The sequence below is a fragment of the Desmodus rotundus genome, chromosome 1, assembly GCF_022682495.2.
Source record: "Desmodus rotundus isolate HL8 chromosome 1, HLdesRot8A.1, whole genome shotgun sequence".
Classification (NCBI taxonomy): domain Eukaryota; kingdom Metazoa; phylum Chordata; class Mammalia; order Chiroptera; family Phyllostomidae; genus Desmodus; species Desmodus rotundus.
Genome location: NC_071387.1, coordinates 120,693,247 through 120,720,436, shown reverse-complemented (window position 1 = coordinate 120,720,436; position 27,190 = coordinate 120,693,247). Strand labels below are relative to the sequence as shown.

The 27,190-nt window shown below is 47.4% G+C and overlaps 1 protein-coding gene across 10 annotated transcripts in view; it reads left to right on the top strand.

Moving 5' to 3' along the window:
* CUX1 (cut like homeobox 1) overlaps window positions 1-27,190 on the top strand; it is a 366,222-nt gene that overhangs the window by 174,723 nt on the left and 164,309 nt on the right. The gene's annotated exons all lie outside the window — the stretch shown is intronic.

Genomic DNA, 27,190 nt, shown 5'->3' with positions numbered 1-27,190 from the left:
GCCACTCTCCCTGAGGAGGATCATGGCACAGCAGGTTGAGGGGTAAGTAGTTGGCTCAGGCCCCACGCCCCTTGATAGGGGAGCTGGCTGCCCAAACCATGTGTCCTCCGGGAGGAAAATCCTCTTAAATAGCTTAGGCACTTATATCAGAGGGGAAATAAAGGCGGAAAATTCATGAGCTTAGCATCCAGTTTAAATAGTTTTAAAAATACAACAGAATAACCTCAAAGAAAATAGGAAGATGGAACCAATCAAAATAATAATAAAAATACATGAGAATAAAAATGAATGAGAAAGAAAACAAAGACCCGAGAAACAACCCAAAAGTTGGCTCATTGCAAAGATTACTACAATACACAAGCTGCCTTAAATAAAGAAAAAAAAGATTAGGAATGATAATGGGGGTAAGTTTGCAGCTGCAGCAAATAAAAAGATAAGAGGGGAATATTGTAATCAATTTTATGCCAATTTAATTAAAAACTTAGGCAAAATGGACAAATTTCTAGAATACTATAACATATCAAAGCTGATTAAAGAAGAGGTAGGAAACCTGAATAGCCTTACAGCTGTTACAGAAATATTTCTACAAGGTCCAGACATTTTTATGGGCAGTTCTATCAGTCATTCACGACATAGTCCTTATCCTTTGCAAGCTCCTTCAGAAAACAGAAAAAGAGAGCAATTTCTAACTCATTTTACGGGGCTAGTTTAACCTTGGTGTCAAAATCAGATAAGAACAGTAAAAGAAAGAAATATTAAAGATTTTATTTATTTATTTTTAGAGAGAGGGGAAGGGAAGGAGAAACAGCAGTAGGGAAACATCAATGTGTGGTTGCCTCTTGTGTGCCCCCTCCTGGGGACCTGGCCCACAACCATGGCATGTGCCCTGACTGGGAATTGAACCTGCAGCCCTTTGGTTCCACAGGCCAGCACTCACTCCACTGAGCCACGTCGGCCAGGGCAAAGAAAGGAGTATTGAAGTAGTCTAATTTATGAATATATATGCAGAGGTCCTTTAAAAGGTATTAGTAAATTGAATCCATCAAGCTCTGTGCATCCCAAGAATGCTTTTTGGTTTAATATTAGAAAAATGTATTAATGCAAATTAATATCATTAAGAGATTAAAGAAGAAAATAATATCTCAATAGTTATAGGAAAAGAATTTGATAAAACTCAACATTCATTCATGATTTAAAAAATTATCAGCAAATTAAGAATAGAAGGGAACTTCTTTAAGCTGGGTAAAGGTATTTATCAAAAACTTCCATCAATCATCATACGCAATGATGTTGAAAACATTCCCTTTAAAATCAGGAACAAGACAAGAATGCCTACTAATGCTGCTTTTTACTTAACATTGTAGTTAGCATGGAAGACAAGAAAAAGAAATAGAGTGTAAGTATTGTAACAGGAGCAATAAAACTCATTTTTCAAGTGAGCCTCTATTATTTAACAAGGTTACTAGATACAAAATCAATATACAAAAGTGAATACATAGTTCTACATCAAGAACAAACTGAGGAAGGGTACCCCTGGAAACAGCAACAAGAAAATAAAGGTTACCCAGATGTAGTGATAGCAATACATAGAAACTCTTTTGGAGAAAAGAATAACATTTATATTGAAGGATATTAAAGATTTACATAGTGAGAGGTAAGGTATTCAATAATAGAAATTCCCACTACTATTGAAGATATCAGTTCCCCCCAAATTGATTACATAGTGAGCCATTGTAGGTCCAGTCAAAATTCCAACAGGATTTTTCTTGAAACTTGAAAAGCTGAATCCAGAATTTATATGAGGCTGATAATGGAGGATTGGACCTGCCAGATTATCAAAGCCACAGTAACTGGCACAAGGGTAGATAAATGCGCCCGTGGAACATAATAAAAAATCAGAACTGCCCCGTGCACACACAGAAGCCAAAGACAATGCAGAGAGAGCATTACAGATCAGTGAGCAAAGGGCGGGCTTTTCAACAAATGGTCCTCTGACAATTGGTTATCTGTACAGAATCACAGGAAACTAGTTCCCTATCTCAAACCACATGCAAACATAAATTACAGATAGACTTAAGGCAAAACTTTAAACCCTTTAGAAGAAAATACAGAATATGATGACTTTGGGTAAGATAGGATTTCCTAAACAGGAAATCATAAAGGAAGAAATTGTTACATTCAACTACATTAAAATTTTAAAAGTAAAAGCTTTTTTCCTTTTTAATTTTCCCATGGAAAGGCATCCTAGAGAAAATGAAAAGATAATCCTACTGCTGGGTCAGTCTTACCTTTGCGTGAACTAGTAGAAGGGTCTACCTTTCTCAAGACATTTTATATTAATGTTGGAAACCTGTCGTAATAAAGATTCCGACCTATCGGAATCTTTTTCATAATAAAGACTCAAATCCCTCGATGTGCCTGGTGCCCCCTAGGGCCATACTATAAGCAGATCATATTTTGGGTAACCTTGGCCACAAGCCACAAACCAGGAGGAGACAGTTGCCACATGGATAGCTGACAAAGGGTTAGTATTTTAAAAGTATTAAAAAAACATTTACCTATTAATAAGAAAAAGACAAATGTCTCAACAGGAAAATGGGCAAAGCCCATGAATGGCATTCTCACAAGAGACAATCAGAATGGTCAGTATATATATATAAATATGCTTAACCCTCATAATCAGGGAAATGCAAAATAAAGTAATGCAAGTGTGACCTTCCTGTGCCTACCAGGTTGACCAAAATTCAAGTGTCAATGTATGAGTGTAAATTTGTGTAACCTTTTGAAAACCAATCTGGCAACAGGTACTAAAGCTAAAGAAGAAGGTAAACCTTGACAGAGTGGTTTTGCTCCAAGTATATACCCTAAATAAACTGAAACACAGGCCCCAGGAAACAAGTTCAGGAATGTCTGAAAGTAGCAAACAAGTAGAAACAGCCCGTTTCCACCTGCACCAGGAAGAATAAGTAAAGGACGGTGTGGTCACACACTGGAATACAGCGTGTCAGGGGAAAGTGAATGAAATACCAAACTGCAGCACTGAGCTGGTCTTGTTTGGGGATGTAGATATTTATTCTAGAATAGAACCATAAGGAAAAGATTGAACAGGAAGTTCAAAATAGCAAGTATCCTAGGCACAAAGGAGGTTTCTAATGTCGTGGGAATGTCGCTACTCACAGGTGTTTCTTTTGTTGTTTTTATAAGTATGAACTATTTTCAAAAAGAAATATTCATGCTTACAAGGCAGAAGCTACATAATTCTATTTTTGCATGTCAGAAACTAAATATTATCTTCTCCCTTCTCTTTGCATTTCATCTGTGACAAATTGTAATCTCCAGGCAAATGGATGCTTCCAGTGAGGCCATGCACTTGGGCAGGCTGAGGGGGATAGCACATTTGTAATAATGTTCAAAATGACATTTGTGGGGCACTTAGCAAGTTCAAGCACTGTGCCAGATGCTTTTCAAGCATATGCTGGCCCAGTCCTCGAGATACCGGAAAGTACCTGCTGCTTCCACCTCCTTGTCACCAGATCTCCAAAGCTGTATCTCTCTTCCGTGTTGGCTTTTACTGTGAGAGGAAGCACCCCTTCCTCAAGCATCAGGCTCTTCCTTATGGGTGCTGGAGCCCACCTCCTGCTTTTTCCAGTAGCTTCAATCTCCACTACTTACTGGATTCTTCTCTTCAACGTTTCTACAAGCGCTAATATGTTCCACCTTGAGAGACAAACAGAAAAAGACGCCAATCCTTCTTTGTTACCCAGCCCACTTAGGCAAGCTTCTCCAAAGAGCCGTCTCCATCCTGTGTGTGGTCTTCATTCTTCAACCCACCCCGGTCTGATGCCCGCCCCACTCTCCCTTGACCCTTTTAGTACCCCTCCCACCTCAGCGACATGCGGCACACCTGTCTACCCTTCTCACTGTCAGTTCCCTTCTCTTGACATCCTATGACATTTTGCCTTCTGGGTTCTCTCTGGCTATTGATTTTTGGTTTCCTTGGGCAGTTCCTTCTTTACCTTCTGACCTCTGAAGCATTGCATTCTTTGCTCTATAATCTCTTGGTATCTCTGTGCTGAAAACTCAAATTTCTCCTCGTCTTCCCTGTTGTGTTCCAGGGTCGTCTAAGACTGCCTGTTTATCGCCTTTTAGTTATTCCACAGGAAACAACTTATAATCCATAATGACCTCCCCTTCTCCAACCTCTGCATTGCTGAAGTGTCCTTCTCCTCCATCATTTCCCTTTTTAGGAATAACTCCCCGGTCCACCTAGTTGCCTCAGCTGGAAATCTAGCTCTCCGTCCTCTCTCTCTAAACCCACATCTCCTCCATCCTTCCTCTGAAGTGCACTCAGACCTTTTCAATTCTTTCCAACCCTACCACCCACACTTGTCCAAAACCACCGTGTATCACAGAGGCCACTGCAGTGGTTCCCTAACTGAACTCTGTTGCAGCTCTTACCCACCCACCCCTACCTTTCCTCCATGCATCACCCGGGACCGGGTCACTTCCTTGCTCACAGCCTTTCTGGGTCCCCAGGGCCCTTGAGGTGGACACAGAACCCTGACCTGAGCCTTCAGGGTGCACGGACAGGCCACAGCCTGCCTCCCTCTGTGCCACCTTATCCCCCCAGCCCCCTGCCCAGCTCTCCTACTCATCCTTTAGGGCTCACCTCAGATGTCACGCCCTCAAAGAGGTCTCTGACCCTCAGGCCAAACCACGGCCCGTTTACTACATCTCCTGTAGCACCTTGTGTTGCTCAGAGTACAGTGTTGTGCACTGTGTTTGTGAGCTGTTATTCTCTAGATTTTCTCTAGATTTCCTGTGTCTGCATAACCAGGGCCTCCACTGTATGTGTACCCAGTACTTGGCCCCAGTGAACATGCAGTAGGTGTCCGTTGGGTGGGGGGAGAAGCAGCAGCCCATTTTATAGATGAAGAGACTAAGTCCAGAGAGGGTAAGTAAACTACCCACAGTCACACAGGTGACAGTAGCAGGATGGGGCTGTCTGGTACTGCAGACATGTCCTTTAATGTTGGTGCAGTGTGCTCCGATGTGCTTGGGGCGTGGGGAGGACCCCTTCTGCCCCTCCATCACCTTAGTCAACCTCCCTAGTCTCGGATAAGGGCCATTGGTGCTCATTTTTGTGTAAAGTGCTTGGCAGACTCAGTTTCAGGCTCCTCCCCTTCTCACCAGCCCCTCTTGTATCAGATCTGGCTTTCCACACCTTGTCCTGCATAAATATCCGTAACTGTGGACACACCTTCTGCCATGACCTGATCTGCACCCCTTGGGAGAGTGGGGCCCAGGTTTACTGCAGGCTGTGACTTCATCCTGGTACCACCTGCCGACGTGGCCCACGTGAGGGGCCAAGGAATCGTTTGCAGCTTCCCTTTGTACTGAAGGCCCACGGCGGGTGTGGCATACCGACAGTGTTTAGAGCCACAGTCAGGCCGCGTGAAGCCCCACATTGCCTCTGATGCTGGGTTTTTCTCTCTGATGTTTGTTCATTTTTTCATTCAGTAAAACCTTGAGAGCCAACTATGTGTAGCTCTGAGCCAAACAGGAGCTAAGGATGTAACCACAAATACAGTTGACAAGGCCTCTGCTGTCTTAAAGCCTGTGTCCTGGTGAAGAGAAAGAGATAATAAACACGAGGAGTAATGTCCGAGGGTGACAAGTGCTGCGAGGGAAATAGGTGGGAAAGTGGAGTAGAGTGGGGAGAGCAGGGCAGCTTCTGCAGAGATCATTGTCCTGGGAGGCCTCCCCCAGCAGGTGACTGAGGTAAGACCTGAGCGATGAGAAGCAGCAGCCAAGTACAGAGGCCAGGAGAGTATCAGGCCGAGCAGGGCAAGCACCAAGGTTCTGCGGAGGGACAGCGCTCAGGATGACTAGGAGCCGGAGAGAAGGCCAAGGGGCTGGGGCTGAAGGAGTGAGGGAGGCGGGCAGGCCAGTGTGGCCAGGGAGGGCTGGGCAGGCAGCGGCCTGATGGGCCTTGGTGTTCAGCTGCTTTGAAAGGCCCTGGTCCAGAGGAGAGGTCTGAGTGCAGTGGAAAGCAAAGGCCCCATGCACACTTGATGGATTTGAGCAAATAATAGATGAAATGGACTAAGCTGGGTAAATATTCCATGAATTAGTTGAAAGTGACTGAGAGTTTCAAGGATGTCCTGTGGCCCATATCTGTTGTGCTGTAATGTATTTAAGTGTTCAGATCTAAAGGCCATGTCTAAATAAAGCCAGGGTGTCCAAGTGCTTTACTTCAAAGAACATTTCACAGGGAGTTAGAGGACCTGGGAGCCTGCCCAGGTGCTGCCACTCACTCTTCTATGACCTTGGGCCACTCCTGGGCCTCTGTCTGCCTGACTTTGCTCGTCTGTACAATGAGTGGGTGAGCGAGGTAGTCGGCAGGGAGCCCCATAGCTCTGGAGTCCAGTGTGGGCCAGTGGGCTGTCATCAGCAGATAGAAGGGGACTTTTCCAGCAATTAGAGCTGTTCAAAAATGGCATGAGCTGCCATCTAAGGTAGTGAATTTCCCATCACTGGGGGTGTTCAGACAAGGGCCAGAGGACCACCTGTCAGGGATGCGGTCAGCTCTTACCCATTTGTCAAGGCCCAACCCAAATGCCGTACCCTCCAGGTCATCCCCAAGTACCTACCAGAAACAAACTTCCCCTTCTGATCTCTGGGAGGGCTTCATTTATGTTTCTCTTTTGATTTTCAGCCTGAGGACATTCTGCCTTATATTTTAGATACCGGAACACAGTTTAACTCGTCCCATACTAAGCCTTATGCTTCTGAAACCTAGAGGGTGGGTGCGCGCACATGCATGTACACATATTCATGTCTCCAGCACGCCTGTACTTAGCACGTCCTGCATTAAGTGTCGTGGGCAGGATGGTATTAGTGAAGATTGCACCAGATCGGTGGTTCCTAAAGCTGGTACTCAGATGGAGCAACGGGCTGCGTGAGAATTGACCATGTTTCCAGAAATGTAGCTCCCCTGACCATGTTTCCAGAAATGTAGCTCCCTGCGCTCACCCCCTACCCCCGCAGGGTTCTGATTCATCAGGTCTGGGGTGGGACCTAAGAGTCTAAGTTTACAAAGTCCACCCTGAGTCTCATTTATAGGTGATTGTAGGAACCACTAGCCTAGGTTCCCTCCAAGGGCAATTGCTCTAGGTTAAATTCTGTAACTCAGTACCCACTCTGGCACCTTAGATGGTGTGTTAGGAGCTCTGTGATTTAGTTTAAAATGTATTTTCAGGTGTCACATTTTTGGCTTTTGCTCCCACCAGGCTCGTTGTTTACTGCACCCTGAACATTCCTTGTGGTTTCCTGCTTCTAACCTTTTTCTGAAGTCGTGGCCTTCACTATTATAACCTTTTGGCCTTGCTCACCTGTAAAAATCAGTTCCATCCTTTCCTGGGCGAGTATCTCAGTTGGTTGGAGCACCCTCCTGACACACCAAGGTTGTGGGTTCCATCCTGTCTGGGCACATACACAAATCAACCAGTGAGTGCATAAATAAGTGGAACAACAGGTTGATCTTTCTCTCTCTCACTCTCAAGTCAATACATTTTAAAAAATCATTTTCATCCTTGAGGACTTAAGTGGAAGCTTGCCTCCCTTGTTCCTTTTCCTTACCATCTCAGCCCACTTTAATTTTCTCTCAGGGGTCCACATTATCTCGTGGGTCTGCATTATTTCCCTTCCGAGCTGGTTAGTAAGGCGTTCTCAGCTGAATCTCTCTCCCTCTTGCCCTCTCCTTCATTGACAAGTACTCATTGAGCACTGAGTAGAAGGCTCTGCCCTAGGCTCCTAGTGACCCACAGCAAGCATAAGGCTGATTCCCCTTCTTGGGGGCCTCAAAGGTGTCTGCTAAGTTTGGGAGCCAGTGTCCCTCACGGGCACATATGGAGCAGACCAGACCCTGAGGACACTGACTGGCCCTGGCTGGAGGATGGAGAGGGCTTCACGAGGACCCCAACACAGCCTCTTGTTCTGACCCCTCTCCTGGTGGGGACTGACTCGCTGTCATCCAGAACACCATCTTCGGACTCTCAGGCCTTTTCACACGTGATGGTTGGGGTGACGGTGGTGGTGGTGATGGTGGTGGGGACGGTGCATTTTAATTATCTCACAGTAAAGCCCGCAGGCCTGGTGATACAGCGTCTATCCATGGGCCTGCTCCATGATGGCTCAATTAGGGGAGCAGTAGGACTGTGGTTCAATATCCAGGCCAGTTTCCTAATTGAAAACACATTTTCCTCTCCAAAGCTGCAGCTGGTTTGGTTCTGCTCATGCAGAAAAGGGTATAACCTTGCATAACATAGGAAATGAACGGTTGAGAGAGAAGCCAAATTCAATTTCAGTCAGATATGTTGAGGCTAAGCCCATGATCTATGGAAGCAGGGGAGCGAGCCGCGTGCATGTGGAAAGGGGCGCACTCAGCAGTCTATTAATCACGGCTGCCCGCCCGGCGCTGCCGCCACCGCCGGTGCCACCATGCCAGCGCCGCTCCTCCGACGGGCTGGAGAGCAGCCAAGCACTCCAGAAGTTAACCTCTTAAAGACCCAGAGCTGCTTTCTGTTGAATAAATGTAATTTTGTGGTCAGAAATAAATGCTTGTGATGTAGCAGGAGCTTTGAAAACAACAGAGAACCAAAGCTATTACAAATTGCTTCGTGTTGTGGAAGTCAACAGCATACATCAAAATTCCAAGTGTACGGCAAATTGATTTCGGCCCAGAGCTCTGCAGCTATTCAATAAAAGTCCTATTAAGCCATTGTATGTAATGAACAATCCAGAGCAAATCTAATATTTTCAGTAGATAATGATTTTTAACATCCTCTCAGTAACCATCGCTCAAGTTCTTGGATGTTTACAGCATGTAGCCACGTGTGGCGGGAGCTCCTCGGCTTTCCTTTGCCCCTCTGCTGGAGGACCCGCACCAGGCACCCCTGAACACATGCTCCCCAAGGTTCAACAGCTGGTCCTGCTCCTGAAGAAGGGCACAGAGGGTCCTGGTGTCCTGGTGTCTGGAACACAGTCGGTGCCTGGAAAATATTTGTTGAATTGAAATGACTGAGTTGAAGTGGAGAGAAGGGAGCTCAAAGAGCTCTAGAATAAATTAGCAAAATGATATGTTGGCCGAGTTGACCAGAGGCTCTAAGGACTAGAGGGTCACAAGTAAGGAATTCGAGGTCCCGCATGATGAAGAGACTGGTGCCAGTGCCCAAAGGGCGCCCCAGGACTCACCCATTGGTCCTTGACAGCTTAGGAAACAGGGTCTGTGTCAGAGAACCCATGCGATGGAGCCCCAAAGTGATCCTGTGACCATCTGATTGGGAGTCACCTCAGCGGGCGCCACCATGCCTCCCTCAGCTGCTGTACTGCTCTGTTTACAGCCCTGACCCTGGTCACGCTGCATTATGCCCCACTCTTCATGTCAGTCTGCCCTGCCGGACCATAAGCTTCTACAGAACAAGGTTTAGTGTTTCATTCTGTCATCCAGTACTTACTGAACATCTACTGCATGCCAGGCTAGACCTGACCTAGACCCTGGCACTTGATAGTGAGTAATTAATGCAGATGCTGCTTTCACGGAGCTTAACAGTAGAGCAGGATCTGCATCCTCAGGTGGCTCATAGCTGGCCTGTGATAAAGGATGGTCGGGTGGGTGGGTGGGTGGGTGGGTGTTTGGGTGGGGATGGATGGATGGGTAGGTGGGTGGGTGTTTGGGTGGGGATGGATGGTGGATTGGATGAGCAGGCAAGGGGATGGGTGGGGGCATAGAGAGTTAATACCCCCAGTATATAAATCAAAAGCATTCTCTATCAATAAAAAAGGCTCTGTTCTGTCTGTTTATACTTCCAGCCCCATTTAGGGGATCATGCGACACGCGGAGGCAGTTGTGATAGGAAGGCAAGAGCACAAGACTTAGATTTGGTGGGCTAGGTTTGAGGCCTGACTTGTCTCAAGTCGGTGACCTTGGCCTTCACCACGTCAGCTCACTTCTCAGTGCCTCCCTTTCCTCGTATGATGGCTGTGATGGTTTGGGGGAATAGATTTGAATGAGGATCAGAAGTACTATTTGTAAGAATAGACTAACTAATAGTTTTATTTTTCCTGGGCTAAAATTATTCAACTTGTAATGTTCAGTCATGTGGTATTTACTTGAATACCATGGAATTTAAATTACTAGGGTATTTTATTTTTCTGCAGATCTTGCTTCCCCTAGAAAAACTTAATCTGGATGTTAATTAGGTTTTACCAATGTTCCATCAATTTAATGGAGTAAGTCCTTAAATGAAACTGACACCAAGTACCATACGGTCAAAAGGAGGATAGTGAGCGTATGTGTGTGACTCTGAGGAGGGAGCGCAGGGACACTGGTGGCCCCTGGTAGCTGAGAACCCGGAGGAGTTCTGTTGCTTGTGTGTGGACAGCCCTCGTTGCACCACTCCCCAGTCTGTTTCAGGCTGCGGCCCTGCTCCCTAAGCTAATAGTTACTTGCACAGCATTTTACATCTGCAAACCACCACGTCGATGACTTCATGCTGCCTTCCCTGAGACATTACCGCCAACCAGAGCAAGTGGCTGGGAGGGCAGTCACAAGTTTGAAGAGCAGAGTGGGCTCCTGGAGGGGAGGCCTGTTGCCCCCCAGTTATAGGCCCTTGGTTCCCTCCAACCTCGTTATGTCCAGCCAAATGCCACCCTCTTGTCACTAAATACTCACCACCTCCAGCAAGTGTTCCCAGCCTGAAGGCGCCCACCCCCAGGAACTTGCAGGCACGTGTTGGTTGCCGCAGGCACAGATGAGCCACACAGCCGCCCTCGGGATCAGAAGTGGACTGAGTGCTGTCATGGGTTGGAGCCCAGTTGTTTGGACTCTGTCAAATACTTACTCCACTTACCTCTGTGGAAGGGGCATGACCACTGTTAATTTAAAAGTAAAAATTCGGACTTGGTGTTTGTTCATTTGTGCCCCTCTAAGTAACAACTTCCACAGCCTTCTAAGTTGCCAGCCAGGAAGAAGCAACCTGGCCTGGTGGGCCAGCAGCCTCCCAGCTCCCTACTTCCCTGGGGACTGGCACTGACCTCACCCTCTTGTTCTGCTACTGCTTGGGGCTGCTCCTTGGCCTCGTCCCTTGCCTCCTCTCCCAGGCCTCTAGTAGGAAACGGAGACCAAGCTGGAGAGCAGGTTCCTCTGAAACATGGCAGACTGAGTGCAGCCCCCTGGGAGATGAAGGAGAGTCTCTTCAGCTCTGGCTGTGTGCCAGAAGCTTCACATAAGTTATTTCATGTAGTCCGCACAGCAGCTCAGCCCAGAGAGCTTTTTATGATCACTTCTGTAGAGAGGATAAAACGAGCCCAGAGAAGTCAAGCAACTTGCCTGATGCCACTCAGCTCATCAGCCTTAGAGCTGAGACTTGAACTCCAATGTCTGAATCCAAAGCCTGAAAGCTTGAGAAGTGTCTTGAAGTTGCTTCAGAAGTAGGAGCAGAGGGGCAGACCTGTGAGATTACACTTTATTCTCCAGCATAACAAGGAGAGAGAACCCTACCAGATTACAATAGGAGCATGAAAAGGAAAGAGACTGGTTTATAGGGCTGTTTGGGGAAGGAGCCTGGACACCAACCTGGGACAGGGCTGGGCTCCTCAGTGAGCCCTTCCATTCCCGGTTCAGAGCCCACCCTGGTCCACATAGCCCCCCCGCACCCCAATCCCCAAGCCCCATTCATCCTCAGGCCTGAGACCTGTGGTGTCTAGGGACTTGGAAGAACAAGTCTGGCCTGGAGACACAGGGCCTTACATCCTCCCCAGCAAACCGAGTGTGTGTTCTGTGGAAAAGTGGAGACCAGTGCCATGGCCCTGGGACGGCCCTGGGAGCACGGCAGCGTCCTGCGGTGGGCCTGCAGGGCACGCCTGAGAGCACTTCCTAGCAGCATCCGTATTGGGCCCAGACCCTGGGGCACGGGGCACATACACTGCTCCTTCCTTTCTCGCTCTCTGGCCTGGCTTCTCTCCAGCGTTCCCGCCTGCCCCTTGGGTGGCTCCTTCCTGGGGAGGCAGTTTAGAGTAACAGAGAAAACCAAACAGACAAATCATAGGTTTTGAAATTGAACAGATCTAGATTTGAATCCTGACATCATCATTTACCAGTGTGACCTTGAATGAGTCATTTTAGCTTCTCTGTGCCGCCTCCTTGTAATACAAAATCTGCCCTGCAGAGTGGAGACACACGTATATGTTTAAAGGTCATGCTATAGAGCAGTGCTGGATAAAGGTCGTTCTAGTTCCACCTCTTAAATACTGGTGCTCCCCCAGGAATCAGCCCCCGCCTTCTGGGGCTCTCACTGCATGCCTCTCCGTCTGTGTTCCCTGAGAAACCTCATCTGGACCACTTACAGGCTGATGGTCCCAAACCTTTCTCTTGGGCCTGGGCCTCCCTTCCAACCTCATGTCCCCTGGAGCTCCCCCTTTGGGCCTCTCACAAACTTAAAACTTTCACCTCCCCCCAAACACACTCACCTCTGTGTTCTGCATCTCAAGGGAGGTGACCAGCCCCTAGTCACCCTGTCCAGAACTCTGGGAGGATCCATGCCTCCCTTCAAATCCTGTGAGTTCTGCTTTCCTCGCCTCCCTCAGATTGGCTCCCTCCTTCCTGACACATGAATTCCCCATCTCTCCTTTCACGGCCACCCTTTCACCATCTCCCAGCCTGCGGTGGAGTCGCCTGCCCTTCCAGAGGGATCATTTCATGTCACTGCTGACTGACATTCTCGGGGACTCCCAATGCCTTTCAATGTAAAGCTGCCGCCCCCTGGCTGAGCCGTCCAGCCTCTGCCTGCTGCTCTTCAGCCTCCTGTCTCCCCACCCAGCTCCTCTGCTCCAGGCACAGAGGATCCTGCGCTTCTCTGAACAGGCCCCGTTCTGTGTCAGCGAGTCTTTGTCTTTTCTCGGACTCCCCTTACCCACAAAGCCTCACCCCCTCCCACCATGAAGGACGCTGATCTTCTGTCATCTTGGAAACTGCCTTAAGCGTGCACAACACAACGTGCAGAACAGTATCTATAATACTCTGCCATTTTTTAAAGGAAGTGTGTGTATACAGATGCTTATAAATGCATAAAGTATTTCTGGAAAGACACACAAGAGAACCTTTGCCTGTAGGCCAAGCAACTGGGTGACGGGAATGTGGATAGGAAGGAGACCTACTTTTCACTGTATGCTTATGCTTGGGGGTGGGGCAGGTACTCTTATTTTCTTTTTACAATTAAGTGGTTTTTGGTGTATTCACAAAGATGCACAACCATCACCACTATCTAATTCCAGAACATTTTTAGCACCTCAAAAAGAAATCCGTACCCCTTAGCAGTCACTCCCCATTCACCCCACCCCTGGCAACCACTGATGTACTTTCCATGCCTGTCGATCGACCATTCTCAACATTTCATAGAAACAAAATCATGTAATACGTAGTCTTTCGTGATTGATTTCTCTCACTTAGCATATTGTTTTCAAGACTTATTGATATTGTAGCAGGTATCAGCACTTCATGCCTTTTCAGGGCTGAAAAGTCGCCCACTGTACATATGCCACCTTTGTTTATCCGTTATCGATTGATGGCCATTTAGGTTTTTGCCACCTTTAACTATTATGAATAATGCTGCTGTGAACATTCCCACACAATTTTATGCATAGATGTATGTTTTCATTTTTATGTGCTTATTGCCACTTGTATGTCTTCCTTAGAGAAATGCTCATTCAGATCCTTTGTCTATTTTAATTTAGTTATTTGTCTTCTTACTGTCGAGTTACAAGAGATCTTCACGTGTTCTGGGTACTAATACCTTATCAGATAAATGATTTGCAGAAATTTTCTTTCATTCTGTGGGGTATCTTTTTCATTTTCTTGATGGTGTCCTTTGCAGCACAAAGTTTTAAATTTGATGAAATCCAATTTGCTTACTTTTCTTCTGTTGTTTGCGCTTTTGCAGTCAGGAAGGTCATTTATACCTGTGTCCCTTTTAGAGTTTCGTAGTTTGGGCTCCTACACTTTGGCCTTTGACTCACTTGGAGTTAGTTTATGCACGGTGAGAGGGAGGGTTCGACCGCGTGCTTTGGCGTGTGGGTCACTGGTGGCGCCGGCAGCGTCTGCTCCCTGTCGGAGCCGGTGAGCCACCGCGTGAGGGTTCATTTCAGGGCCTCTGTCCCACGGATCTGTGTGTTTGTCCTTCCATCACTGCCACCGTTTGGTAGCTTTGTACTTGGTTTTGAAATTGTTAAGGGTGAGTCCTCAACTTAGTTTTCAGAAGAAGTTTGTTGGTCTGTGTTGGATCCTTTGCATTTCCCTGTGAATCTCAGGATCGGCTCACTCATTTCTGCAGGGAAGCCAGTTGGGATGTTGGTAGGCCTCGCACTGAACCTATAGATCGATTTGGGACTTTTGCCATCCTAACGATACTCAGTCTTCCAGTCCATGAACGTTTCCGAATTTCACTTTCAGATGGTTTACGGCTGGTGTACAGAGAGACCATTGGTACTTGTGTATTGATCTTGCACTGTGCAACCTTGCTGCATGCCGCATACGTTTTTACACCTTTAAAATTGTCTACTGTATACATGTATCACCTGTTCCCAAAGATGGTGTTTTAAAAATCTTAGGTAGGCATTCATCATCTGTAGTTTACCTGTGGAGGGGCAGCGGGACAGCACCCCCCCTCCTGAGGCCTCCTGAGAGTGCAAGTGGCAGGCTTTGCCCCAAGAGGATAGAGTAGTGCACCCCCAGGCACATTTTACCCAGCCCGGAAATGATTTTATTGACCAAGTGAGGGAGTGAACAGACTGGTAAGTGAGACAGGCAGGCAGCACGTTCCACGTCTGAAGCACTCTGCTGTTTGCAGAGATTTTCCTGCCGTGAAGCTGCGATCTGCCTTCCTGTGGCTTCTACCTGTTGATTCTGGTTTGTCACTCTGTGGGGGGAGAAGCTAGCTCATCCTTCTTCCCCAAAAGAACCCTTTAGGTATATGTTGACAGCAGATGGGAGAGGTACGTGAAAGACGTGCCTGCAAAGGAAGGTAGACATGCTTGGGGCCATTCTTACTGTCTTCACTATTATTGTCATATTGTCCTCTGCCACGGGTCTTCTCTCCGTGGCCTCACATCCTCAGTCCCCACTCGTCCTTCGTGGCAGTGTCTCTTCTCCTGGACTTCTCTGGTTTTCGTTTCTTAGAAACTTTCAGGGGTGAGGGCGGGGGTAGCTGAGGAGTACTTCTGTCAGTGTATGTAAGGTGCAGTTTTGTGTCATTACCCAGGTCTACGCTGCACTGCCTTTGTAGCCAGAACTAGCCTGCGGGATTGGTCTGTCTGCTTTGGGCAGTGCAGGGATTTCTAGTAAGTCCTGTTCAGTTGTCCGTGACGGGGAGTATCATGGATATGACTCTTCCTCACTGAATTCCACCTGGGTGTCACAAATCATTGAGGAGCATGACCTCGAGAAACAAAGTTGGTGGTGGCAGTGGGTTCCCATACCTGTTTGCAATCCCTCTGCTCTCCACGTTGCTCCGGAGGTGACCGGGGTACTGGGAGAAGGGCTCACCCCGCCCCATACACACTGTGTCTTCTCTGGTCTCCTCACTGGAACTCTCACGCTGGCGGGAGGAGTGCTTGCCCAGCGTTAAGTAAATGTGTACCTAGAGGAGAATGACTGGGCTCTGCTGCTGTGATCTTCCTTCAGAAGATATGCCTGCTCCTTTTACATGGCCGTGGTCAGTTAAAATTAGAACTTCCAAGCTGTGGCTGCGTCCACGCCTGTTTTGGACAGGAGCTTGGTGATTCTCTGTTGACTTCTGGTAGTCCACGTGGCTCTTCAAATCATGTTTTGCTCTTGAAAGAATTCTGCAGCCAGACATAGAGTGAGACAAAACTCTTCTCTCATGTTGCTGCAGCTCTTGCTGATCTTATTGGCCTGTAGTCCAGCAGAGCACATCGATTGGAAAATTATGTTAATGGGCCATGTTTATTTCTAAATCATTAGCTTGTAAATTCCCAGGGTATAGTCTAGTGGGTTGTTTCTGATTGCACCGTTGCCACTGTGGTATATTAAATGTTGTTTAAGTGTCTGTGTCCCCCAAGACTTTTAATCGCTTTGGCTTTATGCTTGGTTTGATAGCAAAGGGGAGCAACTGTGATGTGGTGGGAGAAGAATGCTGGATCTGGACTTTTTGCTGTTTACTCGGTTTCTGTATATTTTATACTGTCCCAGACATTTGATGTGGGAGGGTCTTAACATTTTATTTTCATGACACCTCAGCAAGGAGGGAATTATTCACCAAACCGATGAAGAGACCAAGGCAGAAAGGGTGTAAGTAACCCGCCGTCAGGTCATTCAGCAAGCAGGGCTGGGTTCAAACCCAAGGCTCTGTTCCTTCAAAGCGCACATTCTTTCTACTACCTGTGTGGCCTTGGGCCCTGTCCCCAGCCTTGAAGCACCGGTGCTGAGGCGTCTGCATGTCCTTGGGGTAGGGAGAGTCGTATCCTTGCCGAGGGGCCTGGTTCTGAGTGACTTAGTTGGTTTCTGCATCTGAGAAGTGGTGCTGCCAGTATGGCGACTCCTTCACCATTCACAGCAACTGAGATTTATTCTCCCCACTTTGCAGACAAAAAACCTGAGGCACAGAGAGGTTAATTCGGCAGCTAAGGTACTACTTCCACGTTTGTGCTGGAGCTGAGACTCAACCCTGCTCTCCTGACATTGTATCCAGGCTCTTGGCCCTGTGCGGCACTGTCCTGCCTGTGCCTGGCAAGGCTCTGGCAACCCCCTGGAAAGATGAGCCTTTGCTATTTCCAAATACACAGCCGTGGGCCAGCATCAAGGCCATTCTTTTTGTTTCGTACTTTTTTGGTGATTCCAGGGCCCTTGTAAAAGTCCAGCCGTTGTCTGTGTCTGTGCCTCACAGCTGATGTGATGGAACACCCAGTGTGCGGCCTGCGGGGGCTGACCAGCCGGGCCGCTCTGGGGCACCCGCAGCAGCCCGCTTCGGGTACCGCAGAGTGCACGTGCGAGCACCCTCTCACTGTGCACTGAGTGCGCAGCTGTTGCAGCCCCCAGACTCCGGGAGGTTGGGGGTCGCCTGTGTACAGACAGAGCGCTCCGTAATAAAAGCAGCTGCAAGAGCACTCCATGCCCGCCAAGAGCCGGGCCCAGTTGCAGGCACTTTGCATACATTCCCTTTTAGTACAGTGAGTCGCAGCTTCACCTTCTGTGGTTTCAGGCACCTGGGGTCTGCCACAGTGCAAAACTATTGAAGAAAAAAGTGCAGAAATAAACAATTCGGAAGTTTTCGATGTCACGCCATTCTGAGTGGTGTGAGCACCGTCCCGCTGCGTCCCTCCCTGGACTCTGGACCCGGACGACCCCTTTGTCCAGCATCTGCGTGCTGTAGGCCCTGCGCATTCAGTCACTCAGTGGTGGTCTCAGTTACCAGATGAGCTATCGCAGCAGCTCAGTGCTCCTGTTCCAGCTCCCCTAATTTACCTGATAGAACACGCTCACGTAACTGTCATTACAGCATATTGTTGTAATTGTCCTGTTTATGATTGTTGGTAATATCGTACTTGCGTAACTTACAAATTAAACTTTATCATAGGTATGCATGTGTAGGGGAAAAAGCATGGTATATATGGGGTTCGGTACTACCTGACATTTCAGGTATCCACTGGGGGCCTTGGAATGGACCCCCACAGGATATGTGGGGGGCGGACAACTGTACTTACCAAAAGCCCATGAAGAGGTCTCATTTTTCTCCTCTTTCAAGATGATATCACCTGGCTACTTCTCCAACCCCTGAGCCCCTCCCTGCCCTTCCCCAGCGGACGCGGCCTTGCCAGGGCTCTCTGTTCTAACACGAACAGTTCGAACAGTTCGTCCTTCCTTAAACTAGATCAGAGCTGGGCTGTCACGACTTCCCACTTTTTAGACTAGACTAAACTCTGGTGGGTAGTTAAAGCTTTTCTTAAAGCTTTTAATTATAGGAAACTGCCTTCTTCACTCTGATCTTCCAAAGTAATCAATGCTGCAGAATTCAACAGGAAGTTTCAAGGAATTCCTTGGCCTATGCAGCGTGCTCTGCCTCAAATCCACCTGCGTTCATTCACAGACGCTTCCCAGGCAGCTTCCTGCTCTAGTCAAGACCTGAGTGCCCGGGGCCAAGGAAAAGGTGCTGCTCTCTGGCCTGGGACAGACCACAGGGAGATGGAGAGGAAGCTCACGGACATGAGTCATCACCATGCAGTGTGAGAAGTGGGCAGAGAGGGACTTACAGAGCTCAGGTGGCTCAAGGACTAACTGACCCGTGGTGCCTGGGGAAGTCTGGGGGACACCACAAAGGAGGCGTCACCTAGGCTGACTCATGAAGGGAGAACTGGATTCCTGGTGCCTGGGGTGAAGGGCAGGGTACCTAGGGTGTAAAACCCTGGAGTCGTGTGTGAGGGACATGGCATGTAGAAGGGAGCATGGTCAGTTGGCAGCATGAGCAACAGCCATGCAGGGAAGGGGTCTGGAACCCCAGCCTGAGGACGTGGGTTGTAGTCTGGGAGTGAGGGGAAGCCATTAGGGCATGGTGGCCACATGTCTTCTCTGGGCTCTAGGGTAATGAGCACCGTGAAGGACACGTCATGCTCCGTGGTAAGGAGAGGCTGCAGTTAGGGAGATCCAGTGGGTACTGTGCTATAGCGTCCAAACTGGAAATCTTAGGGAGCTGCAGTCAAGGCTAAAGCATCAGAGGAGGGAAAGAGATTTTAATGCTGAAATCTGGCTTCTGAGGCCAAACAAACAGGATTTCTTGTTGATTGGTGGTTAGGGCTGGAGGAAAAAGAAGATTTACACATTTGTAAATATTATACTATTTTATCTTATTTTCAGTTCTAAGCAAAGTGTCTTCCAGCTAAAAATCAGGCTTGTACCTCTTCTCCCCACATTCCCTTCTGCAGAAAACTGGAGACTCCTATTGAAAATTCGAATAACAACCCCCACAGCCTCAAAACCATTCATGCTCTGACTTATAGGTGGGTGAGGGATTTTCTGCAGGGAATATCATTTTAAGAAGAAGCATACCCCTAAAAAGTTGTAGCAGCCACTGTAAATACTGTGTAAGAGACAGTCTTAACAGGTTAATTCTTTTAAGAACAGTTTCTTTTGTACTATAAGACTTTGAATTCTCCTCTAACTGGCCTTCTGAAATTTTGATGCTTAATTTAGACATATTTGCATGATGTTTCTCCTTCTAAATACATCATGGGTCAATAATTCGTCACCATCATTGAAAACTAGCTGGTGAGTAGCTCTGAACTATTGTCACATCTTCTGTCCCATGCTATTCTCCCAGCGTTCCTACAAGGCAGGCATTCCTGTCATTCCATTTTCCTAGACATAGAAAATAAACTTCAAAGAGGCGGAGGGTTCATAGCTGGCTCAGCATCCCCAGATGCGTGGTGCAGCCATGTCTTCTTCAGTCCGCCTTCTGACTTCCAGCCCTGTGCCCTTCCTCCCTCGTCGTGCACCTTTCCCCTGCCCTTCCCGGCAAAAACGATCAAACTGCAAAACAGACAAAAACGCTTTGACCCTCACAATATCGGCCGTTTATTATTTATTTTTCCTTTGTGCTCTCTTCCTAGACATGTGTTGGTCTCCTAGGGTTTGAAATAGACTGCTTTACCCAGTCATGCTGCAGTAACAAGCAGCCCCTGTCTCAGTGGCCTGTGAAAGTGGAAGATTGTTTCCCCATCATAGTTCACATGTGGCTGTGGTTGGCCGTGACGGCTCCAGCACCATGTGTTGTCTTCGTTCCAGATTCCAGTGGAAGAAGCAGCTCCTGTCAGGTCCTGCTGGACTCACAGCAGAGGGAGAAAGTGCAATAGCTGAACCATGCAGTCTCTCTTAAGTCTTCAGCTCAGACGTGGCATGTGGCACCGTCACTTGTATTCTGTTGGTCACAGCAATTCGCGTAGTCAAGCCTGATGTCAGCGGGGCGGGAAGCACCCACATGGAAGGTGCTGTTACCCCGCAAGTCACGTGGCAGTGGGCAGAGATGTGCAATGACCCCTACAAGGAGGGTGGACCGTGCCTGGGAGCAGTGATTCAGCACACCACGTGACTCCCCAAACTCCACAGTGCCGCTCTGTGGGCACCTTCTCACCCCTTCTAAATCTCGCAGCTGATTTCCATGAACTTGTCTGCAAACATGTCCTCTGAGTTTTCATGTACTGTAAGCCAATATTGATTGTTTGAGATTTAGAGCCTTTAAATAGACCTTTATTTTTTAATTTAATTGATGTTACAGAAAAACCAAACTCAGGATTATAATGTGATGTTGCTGGAAGGGTAGCCGAAGGATCCAGGAAGCTTGCAGTAGAAGCCCCTGGGCATCTCGGGAGAGTGAGGCCCTGCTTGCCGAGCACTCTCTGGAGTGTGCGGTGGGAATGATGCTTCCAGGGTGCTCGCTCCAGCCCAGAGGCTGTCGTCATAGCAGCACGTGGAACAAAGCCTCCCTGAACAGAGAACTCTTTACATGTTAAGCATTTTCTTTTTACAAATCTGTCTTTATTTCTTTTTTAATTTAATCTTTATTGTATTTTTTCCATTACCATTTAGTCCCCTTGTACCCCATTCCCCTCAGCAATCACCACACTGCTGTCCATGTCCATGAGTCCTTTTTCCTTTTTGCTCAATTCCTCCACCTCCTAACTGCCCACCCCCCCCCACTAGCTGTCATTTGCTCTCTATAAATGAGTCTCTTTGTTTCGCCTGTGAGTCGGTTTGTTCATTAGATTCCACATACAAGGGAAATCATGTAATATTTGTCTGTCTCTGACTGGCTTATTCACTTAGCATGATGTTCTCCAGGTCCATCCATACTGTTGTAAAGGGTAAAATTTTCTTCTTTTTTATGGCTGAGTAGAATTCCATTGTGTAAACGTCCCATAGTTGTTTTATCCACTCATCTACTGAGGGACACTTGGGCTGCTTCCATATCTTAGCAATTGTAAATAACACTGCAATGAACACAGGGGTGCTTATGTTCTTTTGAATTAGTGTTTCGGGTTCCTTCAGCTGTATTCCCAGAAGTGGGATCGTGGGGACAAAAGGCAGATCCATTTTTAATTTTTTGAGATATCTCCACACTGCTTTCTACAGTGGCTGCACCAATCTGCATTCCCACCAACAGTGCCAAAGCCCTTTCTCCACATCCTCACCAACACTTGTTGTTTGTTGATTTATTGATGATGGCCATTCCGACAGGTATGAGATGGTATCTCATTGTGGTTTTAATTTGCATCTCTCTGATGATTAGTGACCTTGAGCATCTTCATATGTCTAATCACCATCTGTGTGTCCTCTTTGGAGAAGTGTCTGTTCAGGTCCTTTGCCCATTTCTTAATTGGGTTGTTTGGTTTTTTGCTGTTGAGTTTTATAGGTTCCTTATAAATTTTGGATACTAACCCCTTATCAGATGTACAGGTGAATATGTTCTCCCATTCTGTGGGTTCTTTTTATTTTGTTGATGATTTCCTTTGCTGTGCAAAAAACTTTTTAGTTTGCTGTAGTTCCATTTGTTTATTTTTTCATTTGTTTCCCTTGTCTGAGAAGATATATCTGATAAAAAATTTTTTACAAGCAATATCTGAAATTTGCTGCCTATGTTTTTTCTTCTAGGATTTTTATGGTTTGGGGTCAACATTTAAGTCTTTGATCCATTTTGAATTTATTCTTGTGTGTGGTGTAAGAAGGTGGTCTAGTTTCATTTTTCTGCATGTATCTGTCCAATTTTCCTGACACCATTTATTGAATAAACTATCTTTAGCCCATTGTATGTGCTTGCTTCCTCTGTTGAATATTAATTGACTCTAAAGGTGTGGGTTTATTTCTGGGCTCTCTATTCGGTTCCATTGATCTGTGTGTCTGCTTTTTTGCCAGTACCAGGCTGTTTTGATTACTGTGGCCTTATATTATAGTTTGATACTAGGTAGCGTGATTCCTCCAACTTTGTTCTTCTTTCTCAGGATCGCTGTTGCTATGCGGGACCTCTTGTGGTTCCATGTAATTTTTTGAAATATTTGTTCTAGTTCTGTGAAATACATCACTGGAATCTTTATAGGAATTGCATTGAATTTATTGATTGCTTTGAGTAGCATGGACATTTTCATGATGTTAATTCTACCCATCCATGAACACGATATGTGTTTCTATTTATTTGTATCTTCGATTTTTTTCTTCAGTGTCTTATAATTTTCATGTACAGGTCTTTTACATCCTTGGTTAGGTTTATTCCTAGGTATTTTATTCTTTTGGAAGCAATTATGAATGGGATTGTTCTCTTAATTTCCCTTTCTGTTCATTATTGGCATATAAAAATAACTGACTTCTGGATATTAATATTGTATCCTGCTACATTGCTGGGTTCATTTATCAATTCTGGTAGTTTCTTGGTGGGATCTTTGGGGTTCTCTCTATATTAAGCATTTTCATAAAGATTTAAAAATGGATACCCTAACCAGTTGCTCTCTTGTTGACCAATTTAGATAAATTTTTATTCACAATAAAAATGTTGTGAAAACCTACTATATTCTGATCTTTGGAAAAGAAGGCTTTTGAGATGAAAGCATAGTTTGGGCTTTCAAGGAATTTAGGATCTTCCAAGGGAGCATTATCTGCAGTTCTGGAACAATCCCATATGGTGATGGGAGTGGCTGCAGCAGAGTCGGATCAGCTGAGTCTCAAGGATCAGAGGAGCATTCCTAGGAGGCGCCTTCCAGGCTGCGGGAAATTGCTCATTTATTCAGGGAACTGGGAGTAACCGGGTGTGGCTGGAGTGTGAGGTGTGGCAGGAGAGGAGGCTGATCCCTGGAGCAGAACAGGTCTTACCCAAGGCCAGGGCACAGTGAGAGCTTCTCCAGATTTGCCCCAGTCCTGCCACCTGTCCTTGCTCTTCCTCAAAATGACTTTAAGGGAGTGGGAATTGTAGGAAGAATCTCTACACAGGGTGTCTTTGCACAGTAAGTAGCCAGAATGTCTAACTTCAGTGCCTACTTTTAACCATCTGTACCTTAAGACCTCACCCCAAACCTCTTCTGATTCACAGACCTCTTCCCCTCATGTGAGGGGACTGCCAGAATGAGCCCCGGCTTGCCGTCTCAAAGACTGGCGGCACACGGGCCCGAGCACCTGCAGCAGGCAGGCCCGGAGGGTGGAAGACATGGAGATGAGGATGATATTCTGTTTCCACCCAACTCACAGAACGATTAAAGGACAGACAGGGCTCCCTTCCCAGGCTGTGGCCTTGGACCCAGAGGAAAGCTCTTGGACATGACAAAGTCACTGTCATGGAGCCCTTTCCTGTCCAAGCACAAGAGCTCATCTAAACCACCCATCCCTGGGAGGTGGGCACAGGCGACCAGCCGGGCTCCAGTGTCCCCCTTCCTCCGTCCAAACTCAGAACCCTGCCTGCTGAAGGGAACCCAGCATGCTTATTCTGGGGGAAGGTGGGCTCTCACTGGGCCCCAGCGCACGGATAGGTCTTCAGCAGGCGGAGATGCGAGTGAAGGGCATTAAGTAAGCGAACACACAAAAGTAGCACATCCCTGGCGGCAGCAAAGGAAAGCCCACCACAGAGAAGAGGGGACTGGCAGAGGGTGGACCAAAAGTCCAACTCCGAGGCTGAGCCCTAGACATTGGGAGCGGTCAAAAGAGTGAAAAAATATAGAAAGTATCAAAATTCCCAAAATCCACAAATTATTCTGGGTTTGAAAGTCTTATAAGGGGGCTGGAGGGACCTCTTCAACTAGAACCTCAGCCTCATGGAGTCCTCAGCGCCCCTCAAGAAGCCTCATGGTCCAGGAAGAGGACTCAGAATCATGGTTCCTGTATTAATTTGCTAGGGCTGCTGTAACAGAGTGAGCAACTTGACCAACGGAACTCTCTCCCAGTTCTGGAGACCGGAAGGCCGGGTAGAGGTGTTGGTCTGATTGGTCCATTCTGAGGGCTGCGAGGGAGAGTCCGTCCCAAGCCTGTCCTCTGGTTTTCTGGTGATTTTTGAGAGTCCCTGGTTTGTGGACACATCACCCCCATCTCCACCTTGATGTTCACATGGACTTTTCCGTGTGTGGGTGACTTTCTCTGTGTCTAAATTTCCCCTTTTTATAAGGACACAGCCATATTGGATCAGGGCCCATCCTGACGACCTCATCTTTAATTGATCACCTGCAAAGACCTGAATGTAAGGTTACGTTCATAGGTATTGGGCCGGGGCACAGTTCAACCACAACAGTGCCCAGATGTGCTGTGCAGATTGCCAGCCCCCTCCCCCCCCCCGCCCCGCCCCCCACCTCCCATTCATGTCCTGTCAACACACAGATGGGATTGAAGATGCCATTCAGGATCCTTCCAGATCCCATCCTTTGTGCGCCACAGAGGCAACCACCCTGTGTGCACTCAGTCAGGATACCTGAGAAGCGAGGGCCTCTGTGGCCAGAGATGCGGAGAGCAGCCAGGGCAAATGCCCTGCATCCTGGGCAGACACTCTGCTCCCCATGGGCACGCACTCTCAGGTGAGAGAAAGGCCTGGCTCACAGCATGTGTTCCAGACATCTGGAGAGGCAGCGCCAAATCCACTGTCACTCACAACATCTACAGTGGTGGGCAAAGTAGGTTTATGGCTGTTCGTATGCGACTTACGATCATTGCGATAGCTTATTAACCATCTCACGTACGCACAGCTGTAACCTACTGTGCTCACCCCTGTGTGTGTGTGCGTATGGTGCTTAGCTACAGCTGAAATAGTACTATGAAGACATTTTCCCAAGTTTGTAATACATATTTTAAAAGATTAGTGATATATTAGTGAATCAAAGCACAATCTGAAATTTTACATATGGTTTCATTCAAACACACATACGTTTTTAAAAGCTTTATTGAGACAATTCACAAGTCACATAATCCACCCATTTGAAACTGCAGTTCACTGACTTTCACTGTATCCATGACGTTGTGCCCATCACCACGGTCGGTTGTAGAGTGCTTCGTCACCCTGGAAGGAAGCCGGGCACCCCTCAGTCGTCATCCTCCGAACCCCCGTCCTCCCTGTCCCCAACCCTAGATAGCCACTACTCTGTCTTCAGTCTCTGTAGTTCCCCTATATGCCTACATTTGGTTTAACTGTATATTCTCTAAATTAGGGGAAGAAATGAAGGGAACTACAGATCTGAGGGCAACTTTCACCACTGCTTAGCAGATTTATAATTTTAATCCCTTTATTTGTAGTATTTGTCTAATTATACAGTAAGCATGAATTGCTAATCAGAGGGGGGAAACATTTTATCTTAAAAATAAAGAGAACTATTGTGTCATATTTAAGTAGTCCTTATGGATTATTCTGAAAACTTCTCCAACACCTCAATCACAGCCTTATTTTGTGGAGGAAAAACGTGTGTCCGAGCTCCAAACAACTGACTTTAAGTAACAACTGTGCGGCGCAGTGGTTAGATGTGGAAACGCGTGCACCGAGCTGGTCTGCTCTGCGCTGGGTTCCCGCAGACTCAGCCCCCACCCGCCTGTGTCCCGCTCCTCAGGGTCTTCCCATCCTTAATCGGGTGACCTCTCTCAGCCTTCAACAAATTGTTGCTTGTCTCAGGTGAAAGGCCCTGTAATTAAACCACATCCTTTTGCCTCTTTAATAACATTGGAGACAGAGTATAATTCTGTGAGGGGACGGAAGGAATATATAATTTAGTGTCCTTTTCCTGAGCCAGTATGAACTTCGCGCATGTAGCATCTTGCATTCTTCAGGTGTAAAAAGTGATCTGTTGTCTCAGCAAATGTGTTATGTGAGCACAATGCGCACTGAGTCTAACAAGTCGGAGCCTCTGTGGGTCTGCGTCTAGCGTCCTCAGGTTCCCGAAGTCGCCTTTCTTTGAGGAATAGACTTTACACTGGAGGGCAACTAGCTTAGCTGGGTTAGTTCATGAGACAAATCGGTCCTGGCCACTGCCACAGAAACTCGTCCCTTGCCTTAGCTAGAAACCTGGGCTTCATCCTTGACTCCCCTCATTCCTCTGTGCCTCGCATCAACTCAGTTGGACAGTAATCTCTCTGATGGCCCTCCTCTTCTCAATCCCACCCCAGCTGCCCTGCACAGTAGTCACCGGGGCAGAGGCAGCAGCTTCTGGGTGGTTGCCTCCTTCTTGCCCCCTCCGTCCTTATCCTCTGACATGGCTAATGCAGGTCATCCCCGACATGCCTCGACGGCACTCTGATCTCACCCCCTCACTCATCCAGTCTCACCACCCACCAGTGCTCCCATGTTTCCAACTTCCTACCCCAGCACACCCCCCTATTCCCTGGTGGGTTACAGCCCCATCCATAGGTTCTTAATCTGAGTTCTATGGACAGGATACTAGCAGACATGTGAGTGTCTTAACATAGAATGCATAACTGTGTGTGTGTGTGTGTGTGTGTATAGGGGGTGTATAGCTAGGAGGACAGTTCTTGGCTTTCATAAAGTTATTCCAGATGATCTGTGAATCCCCAGCTTTAAGAGCTGAGTTCTGGGTGTTTGCATGAGTCCTTCCCCTTTCGTGTAGTTTCTCACCTCCACCCTGGTGAGCAGCTCCTGAGGACCACTCAAGCATTACCTGCATTCCTGCTTGATGTCCCTTCCCTGCGTCCCCATGGCTCTGCTTACCTAGCACTTTCCCAGCTGAGATTTTATCGCTTCTTTGCATACCTGGTACCCCTACTGACGCACATGCTCCTGGGGCTGGGAGCTGTCCCCTTCTGCCCCGCTTCCCACATAGTGCCCAGCACACAGTCAGCTCTCAGTAAATACTGGCAGAAGAAGGAAAGAGACCAGGAAGGCCATTTTCTCTACAGAATGCCCATGCTCAGTTGGGTGATGGGACGGAGTGTAGCCAATGGCTTCATCTCAAAGCGCTGCCCCTGACTTACGCACCCTTAAGGGCTGGGCCCTCTCAGATCGTCTCCCCTTTGTATGTTCGCAGACATTTCCTTGGAGAGGTTGAAGGCCCAGCTGTCCGGCATTTACATGGAGAAGTCAGACTCCCATTTGTTGTGGGAACTTACTAGACGTGTAATGATTTTTAAATTACCTCTTGACAGATTTTGAGCTCTTTGCTT